We start from the raw sequence: 17,535 nt of genomic DNA on the forward strand, positions 1-17,535 counted from the left end.
TTGGAGTCTTCGTGTTAATCCAGGGCAAATGATCAATGCAATGTTACGAAGTCCAGAGCATGTATTGTCAGTTTTCGATAGAGAGTGTTTTTCTCAAGTTAAAGTACAGCCACAGCTACTAGCAAAAGGTCGGGCTGTTTCAAATGTAGCAATTGGTTGTTAAATGGATACCTGTGTTCTGTTTGATGTTTTGACAACAATTCAAATTTAATTAATTTAATCTATGCCCAGGATACCAGAAGACAATGAGATTCGAATTCTATGGTTTTGATCCCTGGAAATCAATCAAATAAGAATTTAATGTGTCCTATGGGGGATATAAACCCGGCATTTTGAAAGTTAGTGGGAAGCAACTGCCGATCTAATACTTTGCTCTCAGAGAAATCGAAAACACTCTCCATCAAAGGTACCTTTTCACGTGAAACACACAGTAAAAAGAAGAGCACCCAGGAAGACCAGCAGTTAGAAAAGTGAAAACATCAATGAAGAGGAGACTGTGTGGACTTGAGATTAAGTTAAAGTAACGATTAATAAATACGTTATTAGAATAGCATATTAAGTTGTGTCGAGTTGGGGTCAGATAGTAAGTAGTTTAAGAAAGGGGTGTTGGATTTGTGAATAAGTTTTGTTTAGTGTTCACTATTAGTTAGAAAAATATTTTCTTTAAATAGTGCAATTTAGGAATTCTGTCACTCACATTTTAACAGATTAAGAGGCAAGATGAGCTTTTCTGGGCGGTTAGTTTAATTAACAGGGTTTGATCTCCATGACGTAACAATAAATATTATTCTTACTCACACACGGACTTATGGGTTATGATTCTTCTTTTCATATGTAAATCTTCTCCCTAAAATCCTGTGAGGGAGTTTTACAGCAGTTATTCCTGTCAGTTCATGTTGGAAATTCTGAATAGATTTCCCTGAAACATTGTGTCCTCTTGTTGACCAAAGCTGGAAATTCTTGACTCAGGAGACAGTGGTTTTGTCTCAATGTAACTGGTCTAGTCCTAGCTCACCCTGGTTAATGTTCTGTGGGAGGTGTTCAAATCTCACCAGGCCAAATAGAGGTGTTCCGTTACGTTATTAAAAATCTGGACTGTCAGTTATTGTAAGATACCATTGGGCTCACCTTTCTCCGGTTAGACTTACATGTGACTCCATTGTGGTTGACTCCTCACCGCCCTCCAGACAACGAGGGATGGACAATAAACACAAGCCGACTCAGAGATGAACACATATCTCTTTTATGCTTCAGCTCTTGTGTGACTGACCGCATTTCCTGCCCAATAGAAAGTGGGGCAGCTCAGGACGACATTCTGGAATTTGCGGGGCTCCAGGCCAATCAGAGTGAACAAAAGGCAGCGCCAAGTTGTTTATGGAGCATGCGCAGTGCGGGTGTCTGAGCTGGTGGAGTTGAAAAGTGAGAGACAGAGCTGGAGGGAGGGATTGGATGGATTTAGGAACAACCTGCTGCGAAGTGTTTGTATTCGAGTTAGTACTGAACTCTGGGAAATTCTTTTACACGGGGTTAGAGTTGAAGAATTTCCCCACAGCAATCTCAAACCAGGAGGAACGTTTTTCTCTCCTGCACTGAGAAGGAGAGGTTCGGAGCGGCTGGTTCTTGTAGGTCAGTAAGCGGCAATTCTCTCTCTCTTCTCTCCCTCTCTCTAAAGAAACAAAACCGTGTATCTCCAGGAGGACAGTGTGTGTCTGATAGCGGAGTTTATAGGTGATGATTCTTCATCCACTCTGGTCTTGATCTTCTTGAAGTGAGGATCTGTCAGTTATTCCTGTGATGGAGATGGAGGAAACTGTCTGTAAGTATCCCATTATTCTCACTATCTTTACTCTCATTGAGGGCTGAGTCTTGTGGAGGGCCAGAACACGCCCTTCCCCTGAAGGACATTTCTCAGCTAGTTGAGTTTTTCACAACAATCCAGTAATGTTTCACGGTCAGTATTTGAGTGACTTTCACACAAATTGCTGGATTCAAAGAACTCCATGGTGACCCAATGGTTAGCACTGCTGCCTCCCAGCTCTGGGGACCTGGGTTTGATACCAGATTCGGGTGATTGCGTGGAGTAAGTAATTTCTTCATATATCTGTGTAGTTTCCTCTCGGTGCTCCTGTTTCCTCCCAAAATTCAATGATATCTGGATTAGGTGGGTTGGCCATGCTAAATTGCCCATAATGTGCAGGGATGTGCAGGCTGGATAGGTAAAACGTGGGGAATGCAGGGATATGGGACGGATCTATGTGGGATGCTCTTCAGAGGACGGGTGTGGATTCAAACGGCCTGCTTCCACACTATAAGGTTTTTATGATTCTTAACTCCTTTTAGTATCTTAAACAGTACGATTTCTCAATCTCTAATTTTTCCTGATTTAAGTTTGTTTTACAGAGAATCACAGGGGCACATTTATCAGCGAGAATTCCAAGCAAATACCTTATCAGGATCTTAAAGTGAGTCAATTAATCAGGATTTGAAAACCATTGGATTGTCAATGTTTATCTGTGGTAAAAGTTTGCAAACATCAGTGTACCCAGTGACAAATGGACAAGTCTTGCACCATTTCCACAGATTGAATAGCATCCCACCATTCACAGCAGGGAGAGATTGTATCACCACCGTGGCTCAATCCCAGCCTCAGGCGACTGTCTCTGTGGAGTTTGCACATTCTCCCGGGGTCTGCGTCAGCTCCATCTGGGTACTCCGGTTTCCTCTCCCAATTCAAAGATGGGCAGGTTAGGTCAATTGGCCATATAAAATTGCCCACAGTGTTCAGGGATGTGTAGGTTAGGTGCATTAGTCAAGGGTAAATGTTCAGTAATGGGGTTGGAGAATAGGTTTGGATGTCTTTATCCCAGAGGGTTGGTGTGGACTTGTGGACTGTAGGGATTCTATAAGTCTACCAAACCTGTCCTGTGTCTGGGTGAGGAGTCAGCTGATCATCCAATATGGAGAGACATGATCTACACCACAGAAACCATGGAAATGTGCAAACTGTGGGAGGGATACAAATGTCTCTACATGCTGAAAATTCATTGATGCAGTCACGCTGGAGATAAGTCATTCATTTACTGTTTGTGGGAAGGGATTCAATCAGTCACCCGTCCTTGAGAAACAAGAATGCACTCAGTAGGGAGAGGCCATTCATCTGCCTTAAGTGTGGGAAAGATTCAGTGACACATTCTACCTGCTGACTCACCAGTGAGATCACACTGGGGAGAGGCCATTCCCCTGCTTTGACTGTAACAAGGCATTCTCTGCTGATGAACACTGAGAGACCTTTCAAATGCTCACATTGAGAGAAAAGCTTTAAACACAAACATGAAATGCTGATACATGAGTACGTTCACACTGGGGAGAGGCCATTCCCCTCTCTGTGTGTGGGAAACGGTTTGTCCATTCAAAAAAAAACCTTCTGAAACCCCAACGAAAACACACAGGTAAGAAGCTGTTACCTGCTGCTTTTCTGGAAAGGATTCATTCAGTTATCCCACCTTCTGAGTTCACACCTGACTCAGGCAGCTGTATGCTGTTCCTGCTGTTCTCAATAAAATTCTGATGGAGCTCCAACCCCCTCCAACGCCGCAGAGGACCAGGAAACAGATGCAGTGGAACAGGGAAATGTGGCGCTTGTGATGTCACATGGGTAGGCCAGCAGAAGGCGGCATTGTGTTACTGTACTTCTCAGAGAGAGAGAGAAACTCTGACTTTGAAAGAATGCATTATAAACGTGCTGAATCAAAGTTTGTCCCATTGCAGGCAGAACTGGGCATACACCAACACGCACAGGCACAAAATCAGATTCACAGACAGATATAAAGAAACTTTCCGACACACACGTCCGGGACAATGTGTGCCACTGCCGACAGAATTTGTCATTCATACACAGACAGATACACTCACACTTCTCTCCGATGTAATCTGTGTCCTATTGCTTGCAGAGATAGTCACATCAACACAGAAAAACAGACATTAACACAGAGATGGGAGCGCAATACGGTTAGAGTGAGATGCAGAATCACTGACTTTTACAAATATGTCCAGAGATATACTCAGACAATGTTGTATTCGGCTGTGTGAAAATCCTTGGCTCATAGTCCCAATGTGAGTGAAATAGTTTTCCCACTCCACTGACGTGAATCTTAAAGAAGAAGCCGGGGAGCAAGCTCCCTTTCTTTTCGATGACATTTCTCATTTTGTAGTCGTCAGGGGTCACACCTGCGTGGGGAAACCGCAATGGGTTTCAAGTCCATCGCATTAACCACTCAGCCCACGAATACAGAACCACACTGACAGCTTCACTTCCCAGGTCTGTCTGCCTGCGGAGCTGAGAAAGAGTGAATCATCGCAGAGTTTTTTTGAATCCATTCGCTTCACGGTGATTCGAAAGGGTTAAATATCTGCACACGGCGAGTCTAGGTGTTTCATCCCTAAATACGAAATGAACTTTTAGTTAAAAACAAATATGGAAAATTGCAGGAGGAACGGAGAAGGTCAGGCAACATCTATGGAAAGAGAATCAGACACAGCATTTAAGAATTCCGTTTTCTCCGACAGGTGCTGTCAAACCTGCCGAGTTTCTCTTTTTGTCTCGGCTTCTCCGCATTCGCAGTCCCTTACGTCAGGCATTAATTCAATTCAGAAACCCCTTTGTGGAAAGGTTTTCGTTTGGGGAACATTTTCCTGACCCCATTTAAAAGCACGCAGATTCAAAGTCAAGGAAGAACAGCGCACTAAGTGTCCCTGGGTGGGTTCGAACCACCAACTCTTCCGTTAACAGACGAACGTGCTGACCCATTGCGCCACAGAGACAGGCGCTGCAAGCTGTTTCGCTGCACCATGATTTAGGGGTGACTGTTAGTAAATACATAATTCAGCCACCCCGCCTAGAATTACAATTGTCGTCTATCACTTTTACTTTTCCTTAATAATGCCTGGGACATTCATTGTGGAGACACCGGGGACAGTCTGATCCCACCCTCTGCAGACATATCCATGTCACGAGGAATTAGCTTTCTTCCTCCGGGACCGTCGCCCTTCGAGCCTTTCAGTGTTTTGCCTGTTCCCGAGTTCTCTTATGGGCTCGGAGGCGAGAAGGGGTTTGAATTCCTGATGTGCACGAACGACAATTCTTTCAATGTCTCAGATCAGTTCATGTCCCGAGAACATCAGAGTCAATCTCCCGGCCTCTTCAACAAGGGGACGGTGTCTGGACTGTCTCTGCTCAGTCGGACGGTTCATCTTTCATTCTCATCTAAATCCACTTCCCAAAGAGTTTCTAAAGGTTCACAAAGCTGGAGACTGGGATTTCTGTTTTGCTTCATGAACATTTTTCCATTTCCTAACTGACAATATATTGCCAAAATCTCTTCCCAAGTGTACGCTGTGCTTCTTTTCCAGGGATGAGAAATTTCCATTGTGGGGAGACATTCCCAAGGTTGGGAATGTTCGCTTTGGAGGAAAGAAGGTTAACTGGAGATTTCCTGGGGCTGTTGGTAATGATGGGAGAAGAAGCGGTGGGAATGGGCAGATTAATGACCAGAAGAACCAATTGCCACTGACCAGAGTCAGTTACCAGAGGACAGGAATTGAAGTTCTTGAATGAAAAGCAGCACTTGTGCCTAATAAACACAGAGAATACTGCAGAAAGCCAACAGGTCGTGCATCATCTGTGGAAAGGTAAACAGAGCTGACGTTTTGAGTCTGGTACGTTGTTTGTTGAGAACTCGAGTTTCCTGCATGGTAATAAATTCCCAGACATGAGAAAACGCGACTTTATTGAGACGGGTTTTGTGAAGTTTGAGCGATAATGCAACCAACAGGAAGTCATTTAAAATCGCCAGCGAAGAAAGCATAGCCAGCAGGTTTCCACCCTGGGCGGGGGAGCCCCAAAGGATCTCTACGCCAGCACCTTAAGTATTCGGCCACAACTACACGTCCTAAGTTATGATCTAAAATTTCTCATGGAATTGCTCTAACAGGAAAGGTGAGTACTGGACTTGTCCTGTCCGCGCCATCGCCCCAACGTATCCTGTTCCCCTGGATTTGATCAGGACAGAGGAGGCTGATGGGAGATCGAATTGAACTACACACATTGATGAGGGACAGAGCGGATGGGAAGGATCCATTTCCGTGCGTAGAGAGATGAATAATCAGGGCCGAAAATAAGGAGCCACTTCAAGAAATTTGGGGTTCATTCAGCAAAGCTAATATAGAACTGTTCACAGAAAATGGTGATGAAAGTCTCTCGAGTTATTTTGATGAGAAGTGTTCATGATGCTAATACAATCGAAAGGATGAAGGAAGATTGGTAAATGTATTTGGTGACAGTTCTGTTCATGCCCTGTGAGCGAAACCTGGATCTGAAGGAATAAAAGGGACATTAACAATATCGATCTGAAATTGGATACGTGACAAGAAACAGCCATTATTGACAGTTGGCTTTTGAACTGGAGAAGGTTTCTCGTGAAATTAGCTTGAGGCTTGAGGTATGCAAGGTCAAGATAACTTAGGTAAAACACTCATTAGCAGACAGTGAAAGGATTATAAGACGCAAATTAAACATTTTCGACAAGTGATACAGGGGACTGGGAAGATTAGTATTATAAACTGTGAACACCAAAGTTCTGGAGCTCAACACACGCATTCAAACACCGAAAACATCCAGATCCGGATGAATCAGATTGCATTGTGGTGCGTTTCTACAAAGCTTCCACTTGCAATGTCCTACAAAAGAGTGACAAAACCCATCCCTGTCAGCCCAGGATAGAAAATCCGAAGGGCTGAAAGTTTGCTTATTTTCTGAAGATTCACAAAACTAAGACTGGGTTTTGGTGATTGTTTCCTTTCCACTCCCAGGAGCCCAAGTGGTTGAGCCGGTGAGTTGGAGAAAGTGAAATGTGCCCATGAGCAGCGTGTGGGGCTATTTCAATTTCCCCTTCATTTGACAGCACTGTGACTTGACTCCGATGTTCTCAGAGATATTTATTGATGCGAGACAGTGAAAAGATTCTCATTCCCGCAGATCGGGAATTCAAACCTTTTGCCGGCTTCAGGACAACGAGGAAGATTAATTGCTAGCGGCAAAGAGTTTCTCGAACAGCTGCTTCTCATTCAGTCTCCCTGCTGCTGTTTGTCACGTCCCCAGGAACCGGGCTCTCTCCACTGGCAGATAATTCAACCATTTTGTTTTGAATCTCTTCTTTGACACCCGTGCGGTCAGTGACAAGGATACAGAGATCTGGAGAAGACCATGCAGGTCTCCACGAGTGTATCAACTCGACAGTGCACATTGGGCTAGTATATCACTGTGAAATATTTATGTCCAAGCTTTTTTCGGAAGCAGATGAGAAGGCGAGGTGCAGAACAGAGCGCTGTTATACGGGAAAGCTGCTAAAGACGACATTGAGTTAATAGGAGAGAATGGGCTATGGTCCCAACACGCACCCGTTGTGCCAGGGGTTACACTTCGGGTCCACTCTTCCTTCACTCGCAACACTCCACACCCACCTCCCATAGTGCCAAGTCGCTTTCGCCTGCAACCGCCGAATGTGTAACACCTGCCCATTTACCTGCTCCCTCCTGAATATCCAAGGGCTCAAACATACCTGCCAGGTGAAGCAGCACTTTTGCCACAACCTAGTCCACTGCATTCGCTGCTCGCAGTGTCGTTTCCCCAATGTAGCATGAAGCATAAACTGGGTGACTGCTTCGCAGAACATCCCGGTTCTGCCCGCAGGAAAAAGGCCCTGACCTTGCGGTTGCCTGCCACTTTAACACATCATCCTGTTCCCTGGCCAACATCTCTGTCTCAGGCTTGCAGCAGTGTTCTAGCTCCAGATGAAAGAACAACACCTCATTTTCCACTTGGAGACCTTACAGCCCTCTGGTCTTCAATATCGAGTTCCAAAACTTTAGGGCCTGAACTCCCCCATGTCCTTGACCCCTATCAGACAAACGACTCCTTGTTATCACCTCGTCTGCTATGACGCACTACGTATTGTTAGCCACTAACAGTCTCCATGAACAGTTATTCGCCCTCTCACGCGGATCATTATTCACTCCTACGTCCTTCCTATTGTTCTCTCCCTGTGCTGGCGGCAAACACAGCAATGTACATTGGAGACTCTGAGCCAGCTGAAACTTGCTCAGTGTGAAGTACATTCCACATTGCTCCAAGAATTGCAAGCAGCAAAGCGTTTCCAGAACTTCTGCTTGTCATTCTGTCCCCGGGGCAATGATGTTTGTCTCATCCCCAGGAACTGGACTATCTCCACTGGTAGATAATTAAACCAGTTTATTTCTACTTGCACGTTGTTCTGGCGGGTGGGGCGGGGTGTAGGGTGGGGTGCGGGTAGAGTCCATTCGCTCTTCTGCACTCTCTCTCTCTGAAACCCTTGGGGTGCGAGGTGTCAGTTGCATTAATGCGGAGAACATGAACAACTTTGATTGTGAACTTTCTCCAAAGGTCTGTTATCGGAGAGATAGAAAGATGCTGTGCTGGTAGGACAGAAAGAAATGGACACCGAGGACTCTTCGCCCAGGTAAATTGACATTATTGTGCAGCCTTCTTGGTGTTCAGAAATCGTCTTCACGCAGCAATCTTAGGGAAAGTCTATTGCAAAGAGGGCATTGCTTTCTTTGTTGCTACCGCGCAGCAGTTAACATCTGAGCCCCAAGTGTCGCAGATGAAGAGAATCCGAGTGAAACCTTCACTCACTGAGAGTCATCCCCACGGCACTGATCTGAGGGACTGCAGGCAGTCCAACGCGGAAGGGACGGTTAAAAATGAACCAGTTTTGCTCCCGCATCCTCTCTGTCCCAGAGACAGGCAATGGGACGACAAAAACACGTAGCACCATTCTCGCGCAGACACAAGCCGTTCAGCCCATCGAGTCCACGGCGACTGCCTGTGTCCCTCTCTCTCTCTCTGAGGTTACTCACAATCGGTGGTATCCGTCCTAATAGTGGGGGAACTGTGTCTGAGTCGTGATGAGGTTTTTGACATGCTTGTCATTCACGTCTGAACCAGGGGAGCGAGTTACTGCAGGGAATGGACGAAAATGCAAGACATTTGTTTCAACTTGACCAGCTGATTGGCATCACAGAGAACTGGTTTTGCGATTCAGTTCAGAGAAAACCGCCGAAGAACAGAATGCCACTGAGACTTCTGAAACCACGCCCCTTGAATGGGGTGGATTTGGCGAGTCCATTCGGTTAAGTCGATGCAAAGGAAAGCAGCCCGACATTGAGCAATAAGCAGAGGATGGCTTCGATCCATCAACCTCTGGGTTATGGGCCCAGCACGCTCCCGCTGCGCCACTCGGCTGCCAAATTGATGTGTGCGGCCCTCAGAGCACTTCAGGTTTTTATCTGGCACGCGGCATGCACGTTCGAGACTGATGTCAAAGACCTCCGCTGCTGTCGTGTAATATGCTGTTTCGCAGACGTACGGAGTCTTTGTAAATAGAAACGTTTCCAGTAAATTCCCACATTCTGTTGGTCGAACTGTGATTTCACGCTGAATCACAGCATGTGTCACAGCGCAGACGGAGGCCATGCGGCCCACCTTCACTCTGCTGGTTCTATACTCAAGTCAGCGTGTGTCTCTATTTGTTTCATTCTCTCGCCTTCTCAGCGTAAATGTGCACATCTGAACGTGATCACCGAATTCCCTTTAGTGTCCATTGAATCTTCCTCTTTGTCAATGTCCGACAGGGACTTACTGACACTAACCACTCCCTGTACGAAAACGTTCTTCCTCCTGTCACTTTTACTTTTTTTCCTGGTGACCTTAAAATTCTGCCGCATCGTTGTGGACCTTTCAGGTGTGGGAGCATTTTTACAACATTATTTCCTGTTTCTAGGTCCCTCATGACTTGGAAAACTTCGGTTCTCCGAGGAGAGCTGTCCCAATTTTCCAATCTACCTTCATTGCTGACATTCCCCAAACACCGCACAGCTCACGTCAACCTGTTCGACACTACATCCAACCATTTCACTTCCCTGTTTTCTGCCTTGTCCGTACTCCAGACAGCCCAACCTCGTTTCACCAAGGTGCTTTTTGAAAAAATTAATCAGGCAGTTTTAGACAAGTCAAGTTCAATAAACTCGGGCTCGTGCAGGATTTGAACCCAAGACCTGTCGCAACGCATCACAGCAAAGCATCCAAAGCGAGAATCATACGCCAAGACCAACGTGTCAGAGACCCCTTCGCGTTGGATGCCCCACACCACTTGAGTGACCTGAGACGTGCTCACTATGAAATACATTTGAGATTGCTCTAAGAATTGCTAGCGGCAAAGAGTTTCTCGAACAGTTGCTTCTCATTCAGTCTCCCTGCTGCTGTTTGTCACGTCACCAGGAATCGGGCTCTCTCCACTGGCAGATAATTCAACCAATTTGGTTTGCAACTCTTCTTTGACACCCGTACGGCCAGTGACAAGCATTGCCCTCCTCACCATAGGATACAGGGAACAGGAGAAGACCACGCAGATCTCCACGAGTGTAACAACTCGACTGTGCACATTGGGCCAGTATATCACTGTGAAATATTTATGCACAAGCTTTTTTCGGAAGCAGATACGAAGGCGAGGTGCAGAACAGAGAGCTACGGGAAAGCTGCTAAAGACGTCATTGAGTGAATAGGAGAGAATGGGCTATGGTCCCAACACGCACCCGTCGTGCCACGGGTTACACTTCGGGTCCACTCTTCCTTCACTCGCAACACTCCACACCCACCTCCCATAGTGCCAGGTCGCTTTCGCCTGCAACCGCCGAATGTGTAACACCTGCCCATTTACCTGCTCCCTCCTGAATATCCAAGGGCTCAAACATACCTGCCAGGTGAAGCAGCACTTTTGCCACAACCTAGTCCACTGCATTCGCTGCTCACAGTGTCGTTTCCCCAATGTAGCATGAAGCATAAACTGGGTGACTGCTTCGCAGAACATCCCGGTTCTGCCCGCAGGAAAAAGGCCCTGACCTTGTGGTTGCCTGCCACTTTAACACATCACCCTGTTCCCTGGCCAACATCTCTGTCTCAGGCTTGCAGCAGTGTTCTAGCTCCAGATGAAAGAACAACACCTCATTTTCCACTTGGAGACCTCACAGCCCTCCGGTCTTCAATATCGAGTTCCATAACTTTAGGGCCTGAACTCCTCCATGTCCTTGACCCCATCACACAAACGACTCCTTTCTGTATTTTGCTGCATGAAGACGAATTCTGAACACCAAACAGGCTGTACAACAATGTACTCATATGAATTTACTTGAGGGAAGAGCGCTTGGTGTCCATTTCTCTCTGTCTCGCCAGCACAGCATCTTTCTATCTCTCCGATAATAGACCTTTGGAGGAAATTCATATTCAAAGTTATTCACTTCCCTCGCATTAGTGTAAGTGATTTCTCTCACCTCAAGTGATTGAGAGAGACAGCAGAAGAGCGAATGGACTCTTCCCTCACCCCAGAACAGCTTGCGAGTAGAAACAAAATGGTTTAATTATCCGCCAGTGGAGAGAGTCCAGTTCCTGGGGATGAGACAAACATCAGCGCCCCGGGGACAGAATGACAAGCAGATGTTCTGGAAACGCTTTGATGCTTGCAATTCTTGGAGCAATGTATTTCACGCTGAGCAAGTTTCAACTGGCTCAGAGTTGTGGTTCTGTTGGCCGAGCTGGAAGTTTTTGTTGCAAACGTATCGTCCCCTGGCTAGGAGACATCATCAGTGCTCTGGAGCCTCCTGTGAAGCGCTTCTTTGATGTTTCTTACGGTACTTATAGTGGTTTGTTCTTGCCGCTTCCGGGTGTCAGTTTCAGCTGTCCGTTGTAGTGGTTTGTATATGGGGTCCAGGTCGATGTGTCTGTTGATGGAGTTTGTGGATGAATGCCATGCTTCTAGGAATTCTCTGGCTGTTTTCTGTCTGGCTTGCCCTATGATAGTAATGTTTTCCCAGTCGAATTCATGTTGCTTGTTGTCTCGGTGTATGGCTACTAGGGATAGCTGGTCGTGTCGTTTTGTGGCTAGCTGATGTTCATGGATGCGGATTGTTAGTTGTCTTCCTGTTTGTCCTATATAGTGTTTTGTGCAGTCCTTGCATGATATTTTGTAAACTACGTTAGTTTGGCTCATGCTGGGTATTGGGTCCTTTGTTCTCGTGAGTTGTTGTCTGAGCGTGGATGTTGGCTTGTGTGCCGTTATGAGTCCTAAGGGTCGCAGTAGTCTGGCTGTCAGTTCTGAGACGCTCCTGACGTATGGTAGTGTGGCTAGTCCTTTTGGTTGTGGCATGTCCTCGTTCCGTGGTCTATCTCTTAGGCATCTGGTGATAAAGTTGCGTGGGTATCCGTTTTTGGCGAATACCTTGTACAGGTGTTCCTCTTCCTCTTTTTCGCAGTTCTGGTATACTGCAGTGTGTTGTGGCTCTTTTGAATAGTGTCCTGATGCAGCTTCGTTTGTGTGTGTTGGGGTGGTTACTTTCATAGTTTAGGACTTGGTCTGTGCGTGTTGGTTTCCTGTGTACCCTTGTGGTGAATTCTCCGTTAGGTGTTCTCTCTACTAACACGTCTAGGAATGGGAGTTGGCTATCCTTTTCCTCTTCTCTCGTGAATCGGATTCCTATGAGTGAGGCGTTGATGATTCGGTGTGTTTTTTCTATTTCTGTGTTTTTGATGATTACAAAGGTGTCATCGACATATCTGATTCAGAGTTTGGGTTGGATTTGTGGTAGGGCTGTTTGTTCTAACCTTTGCATAACTGCCTCTGCTATGAGTCCCGAGATTGGTGATCCCATGGGTGTTCCGTTGAATTGTTCGTATATCTGATTGTTGAATGTAAAGTGTGTAGTGAGGCACAGGTCCAGTAGTTTAGCTATGCCGTCCTTGTTGATGGGTTCGGCCTCCTGTGTTCTGTTATGTATGTCCAGTAGGTTGGCTATTGTTTCTTTGGCTAGGGTTTTGTCAATTGAAGTGAACAGTGCCGTCACGTCGAATGAGATTATGGTTTCTTCTTTGTCTCCAGAGTCTCCAGTGTACATTACCCCCTGAGTTTATATTTGCACATCGGCGATATGTCTGCACAACAGCACATGACACTACAGCAGTGAAGATCTTTTGATTTCATTCTCGAACGTGCAAGACACACGCCAACTGAAAAGCTGAATACTTTTCACTGAGTACTCGGGAAAGCTGCAGTGCAATGCAGGAGAATGGCACAGCGGGTGCATGTTAGGATCACAACCCAGAAGGGAAACCATTTTCACTTCTTTACTCAATGTCGTCTTCAGCAGCTTTCCCCTATAACGGCGCTCTGCTCTCTCCTTTACCTTGTCATCTGCTTCCCAAAACTTCGTGTATCTGAGCTCAATGTGTCACACCGATACACAAGTCACATTTACACAGTTATTCTGGCACGCTTGTGGAGCTCTGAGTCGTGTTGTCCAGTTTTCTGTCGGTGTGTTCTGATCTCAAGTGTTAAACCTCTTCTCTCAGATAGCAATGAACCGGTGAAGTTGAAACACATGACTTGCTGTTTTTGTCCATTTCCTGCGGTAAAGAAACCGACGCCCGTGTAATAAAAGACTCTCTGTAGGATTGCTGTGTCAAGACAAATTCTGAACACCAAACAGGCTGCACAAAAATGCACACATACCAATTTACCTGAGGGAAGGGTCTCCATTTCTCTCGGTCCCGACAACACAGCATCTTTCAGTCTCTCCGTTAACAGGAGCTTTGGAACAAGCTCAAAGTTCCCCATTTCCTACGCATTTCTGTAACTGACTTATCCTGCCTCAACAACTAGTGAGAGAGAGAGCAGAAGAGCGTGTGGGCTCCTTCTTCCACCAGGACAGCTTGCAAGGAGAAATAAAATGGTTCAATTATCCACCAGTGGAGAGAGCCCGGTGCCTGGAGACGGGACAAACAGCAGCGTCCTGGGAGCAGGGAGACAGATTGAGAAGCAGATGTTCTTGAAACTCTTCCCTGCTTGCAATTCTGGGAGCAATGTACAATGTATTTCGTACTGAGCAAGTCTCAGCTGCTTCAGGAGGTGGCTGCACCCATGGCTGGGGGCTCGTTAGTCTGGGATATGATTCTAGCTTTGGGTCTTCTCGCGAATGCAGACGTGTGAGAGTTCCCGGATTCCAATCCCAGGCGAACCATCATTTCTTAAATTGACCAGAGCAAAAATACCCGATCAATTTTCTCAAAAAGCCGCTTTGTTAAATAAGATCGGACTGCCTGAATTAGGGACGGCGCGGAGCTGCCATTGCGGTGAACACGGCGAAGGGAAACACTTGCTCAAAGTGAAAACAAGTATTGCAGATTTTTCGCCCACGCAATCCGAGTCTGAATGAATCTTCCACCTGTATTACGCTCAATTCTGAGGGTGATACTTCAGGAATCGGGGAAGTGAAGTGATTGCAGCCAGCACTGAACAGGTTGAAGTGAATGGTATCGTTCTGAGGAATGTCAGCAAAGAAGGGAGATTGGAAAGTTTGGGGCAGCTCTCTTTGGTGAACAGAAGGCTGAAAACTGGCCTGATTGAAGTTTTCCACGTCATGAGGGTTTTAGACAGAGGATTTAATGCAGTGAAAATGCTCCCAGGCCTGAAAGGATCGAGAACGATTTGGCAGAGATTTAAAGTCATCAGGAAAATAAGTAAAAGTGACATTAGGAAGACCGTTTTCGCACGGGGGTGGGGTCAGTAAGTCGCTGTCTGACAGTGACAAAGAGGCAGATTCAATGGACACAAAAGGGAATTCGGTGGGCATGTTCAATGTAACAATGTGCAGATTTACAGGGAGAAGGCGATAGAATGAGACACTTATTTACATATTGTGTTGAACCAGCAGAGCTAAGGTGGGCTGCATGGCCTCAGTCTGCGCTGTCACACATTTCGTGATTCTGAGTGAAATCGGAGTTAGACCAAGAGAACGTGGAAAATTTGACAACGGGTATATTCTGCCCAACAGGATACTCCATCACAGCAATGAAGGTGTTTTGACATCATCCTCGAAGGTACATGACACAATGCAGATTCAAAACCGAGTATTCATTTGAATCACTGAGTAATTTGTTTACAGTTATTCATTTGAGGTGAGCGGAGTTGCGCATTGGGAGCCACTCCAGTTGATCTGTCGAAGCCGTTTTCTCCTGTGTGATAGTCCCACCAGCACTCCAATTTGCTGTGCTTCCAGTCAGTAGATGCAGATTACTATCCCATACTGATACACGGGCCACGATGACCCAGATGTGGTGACAAGCTTGTGAAGGTCTGAGTGCTCTTCTCCTGTTCTCTGTCTGGCTGCTGTGATCCGAATCATCAAACCTCTCTTCTCCGAGATAGAAATAAACTGGTGAAGGTGAAACACATCAGTTGTGGTGTGTTCCATGCGCAGGAGGCCCTGCAGTAATTCCCCACACTGTTTCCCACAGCAGCATCCTCTCGGTGAATTACGCTTGGCAAATCAGTTCGACTGAACCAAATCAGTGTCGGCCGTTGGATTTTACTGACACCGTTTCTAAAATTCAGGCTCACCGTTAATATGGAGAGAGGATGCCAGACTGTAGTTTCCGCTCCTTTTATTGAATAAAGGTAATTTTAACTGTGTCCAGTGAGAAGAAAGAATTTGCTGTTGGTGGGAAACATTTCTATCTGAACTCGCTGTCACGCTCCTGATAAATTGAAACATAAAGCTGGGGGTCTCTGGATTATGTTGTAAACAATATCAGTATTATGTTATTCACACTGCACTGTCACCAACTGAACGAAGCAGCTGCCCAGAGGGAGGCGGCTGCGTTTCAATCCCTGGGGAGCTGAGCATTTACCCCAACACTGGGCACACCACCTCCCTGACACTGTTCACAAATCAAACTGACAGTGAAGCTTCACGTGTGATCGAAAGTTTCTGGAAAGAAGACTTGGATCAACAGATATCTGGATTGAACGTACTCCTTTCTTGATTTGGAATGTAAGAAGTTGCAATCAGAGAGCTTGACGTGATTTGAACACGCAACCGTCTGCTCTGGAGTCAGACGCGCTACCGTTGCGCCACAAGCTCACAGATGACATGCGGCCTCTATTCATGCTTAAGGGACGTGATCGCACTACAATGATTTTACGTTATGAGTGACAACGGAGATCAACAGTTCATGTCTGTTCTGTCTCTCCCCCCTCTCCTTCTGTCTCTCGAAACGATTTCCAACTCTACCTCAATAAAAAGCTGAAAGAACTGCGGCTGTTGTAAATCAGAAACAAAAAAAACAGTAGTTGCCAATGACCCTTCCACAGAACTGATGGTGATTGGGAAAATGCCGGTTTATATGCAGGAGATATCGTGGGAGGAAGGCGGATGCAGTAAATGATAGATCAGGACAGACCCCAAAGCGAGGGAAGAACTGTTGAACAGGAAAGGGAGTTTATAACGATCTGCGTGGGAGGGTAAATGGCGACTGTTCGTGGCTAAGAATAGGTAGTGTGTAATGACAGACTATGTGATAACAAGGCTTGGTGTGTGTGGTAGGGACGAGGCCCTAGAAATGATTGAATTCGATATTGGGACGGGAGGGATGTATGGTCCCCAAGTGGAATATTCGGTGCTCTTCGTTCTGCTGGTGCTGAGCTTCGCTGGAACAATACAGCAAACCTGAGACAGAGATGTTGGCCAGGGAATAGGGTGGGGTGTGGAATTGGCAGGCAACTGGAAGCTCAGGGTCTTTTTTGCGGGCAGAACGTAAATGTTCTGTGCAGCAGTCACTCAGTTTATGCTTCGTTTTCCCCATTGTAGATGAGACCACATTGTGAGCAGCAAATACAGTAGACTCGGTTGTGGGAAGTGCAGATAAAGTGCCACTTCACCTGGAAGGTAATTTTGGGCCCTTCGATAGTTAGGAGGGAGCAGGTAAATGGGCTGGTGTCACACATTCGGCAGTTGCAGGGGAAAGTGCCGTTGGACTATTGGGGTAGGAATGGTGTTAGGGTTGATGGGAATGAAGGAAGAGTGGACCCAAGGTATAACTCCTGCCCATTTACTTATCCGCTAAATAGAGGAATTTGTTAAGTGTGTAAAAGGAAATTTTCTAATTCACAATGTGGATGTACATACTGGCGAGGGTGCAAAACCTAAGGGCCAGCAACCATAGTTCTATTATCATTAGAATAGTGATGGAAAATAATATATCAGATCTAATAGTTGAAGTTCTAAATTGGAGGAAGACTCAGATATTAGGCAAGATCTTTCAAAAGCTGATTGGGGCAGTTGTTCACAGGTTAAAGGACTGCTGGAAAATGGGAAGCCTTCAAATATGAGATAACAAGAGTCCAGACACAGTGTATTCCTGTTAGGGTAAAAGAAAAGGCTGGTAGGTGTAGGGAATGTTGGATGACTAAAGATATTGAGAAATGGTTTAGACAAAAGAAGGATGCATACGTCAGGTATCGACAGAGAGATTGAGTGACTCCTTAGAGCATAAAGGCAGAACGAGTATACTTAAGAGGAAAATTATGAGGGCAAAAAGGAGACATAAGATAGCTT

At 46.0% G+C, this 17,535-nt stretch overlaps 1 non-coding gene across 1 annotated transcript; it reads right to left on the reverse strand.

Annotated features, from left to right (window-relative positions):
• Nucleotides 1-15,990: 15,990 nt before the first annotated feature.
• On the reverse strand, nucleotides 15,991-16,062 carry trnaw-cca (transfer RNA tryptophan (anticodon CCA)). Its single transcript has one exon. It is a non-coding gene; the product is annotated as a tRNA-Trp (tRNA).
• Between the last annotated feature and the right edge of the window lie 1,473 nt (nucleotides 16,063-17,535).

Source organism: Hemiscyllium ocellatum, unplaced genomic scaffold (assembly GCF_020745735.1).
Source record: "Hemiscyllium ocellatum isolate sHemOce1 unplaced genomic scaffold, sHemOce1.pat.X.cur. scaffold_268_pat_ctg1, whole genome shotgun sequence".
Lineage (NCBI taxonomy): Eukaryota > Metazoa > Chordata > Chondrichthyes > Orectolobiformes > Hemiscylliidae > Hemiscyllium > Hemiscyllium ocellatum.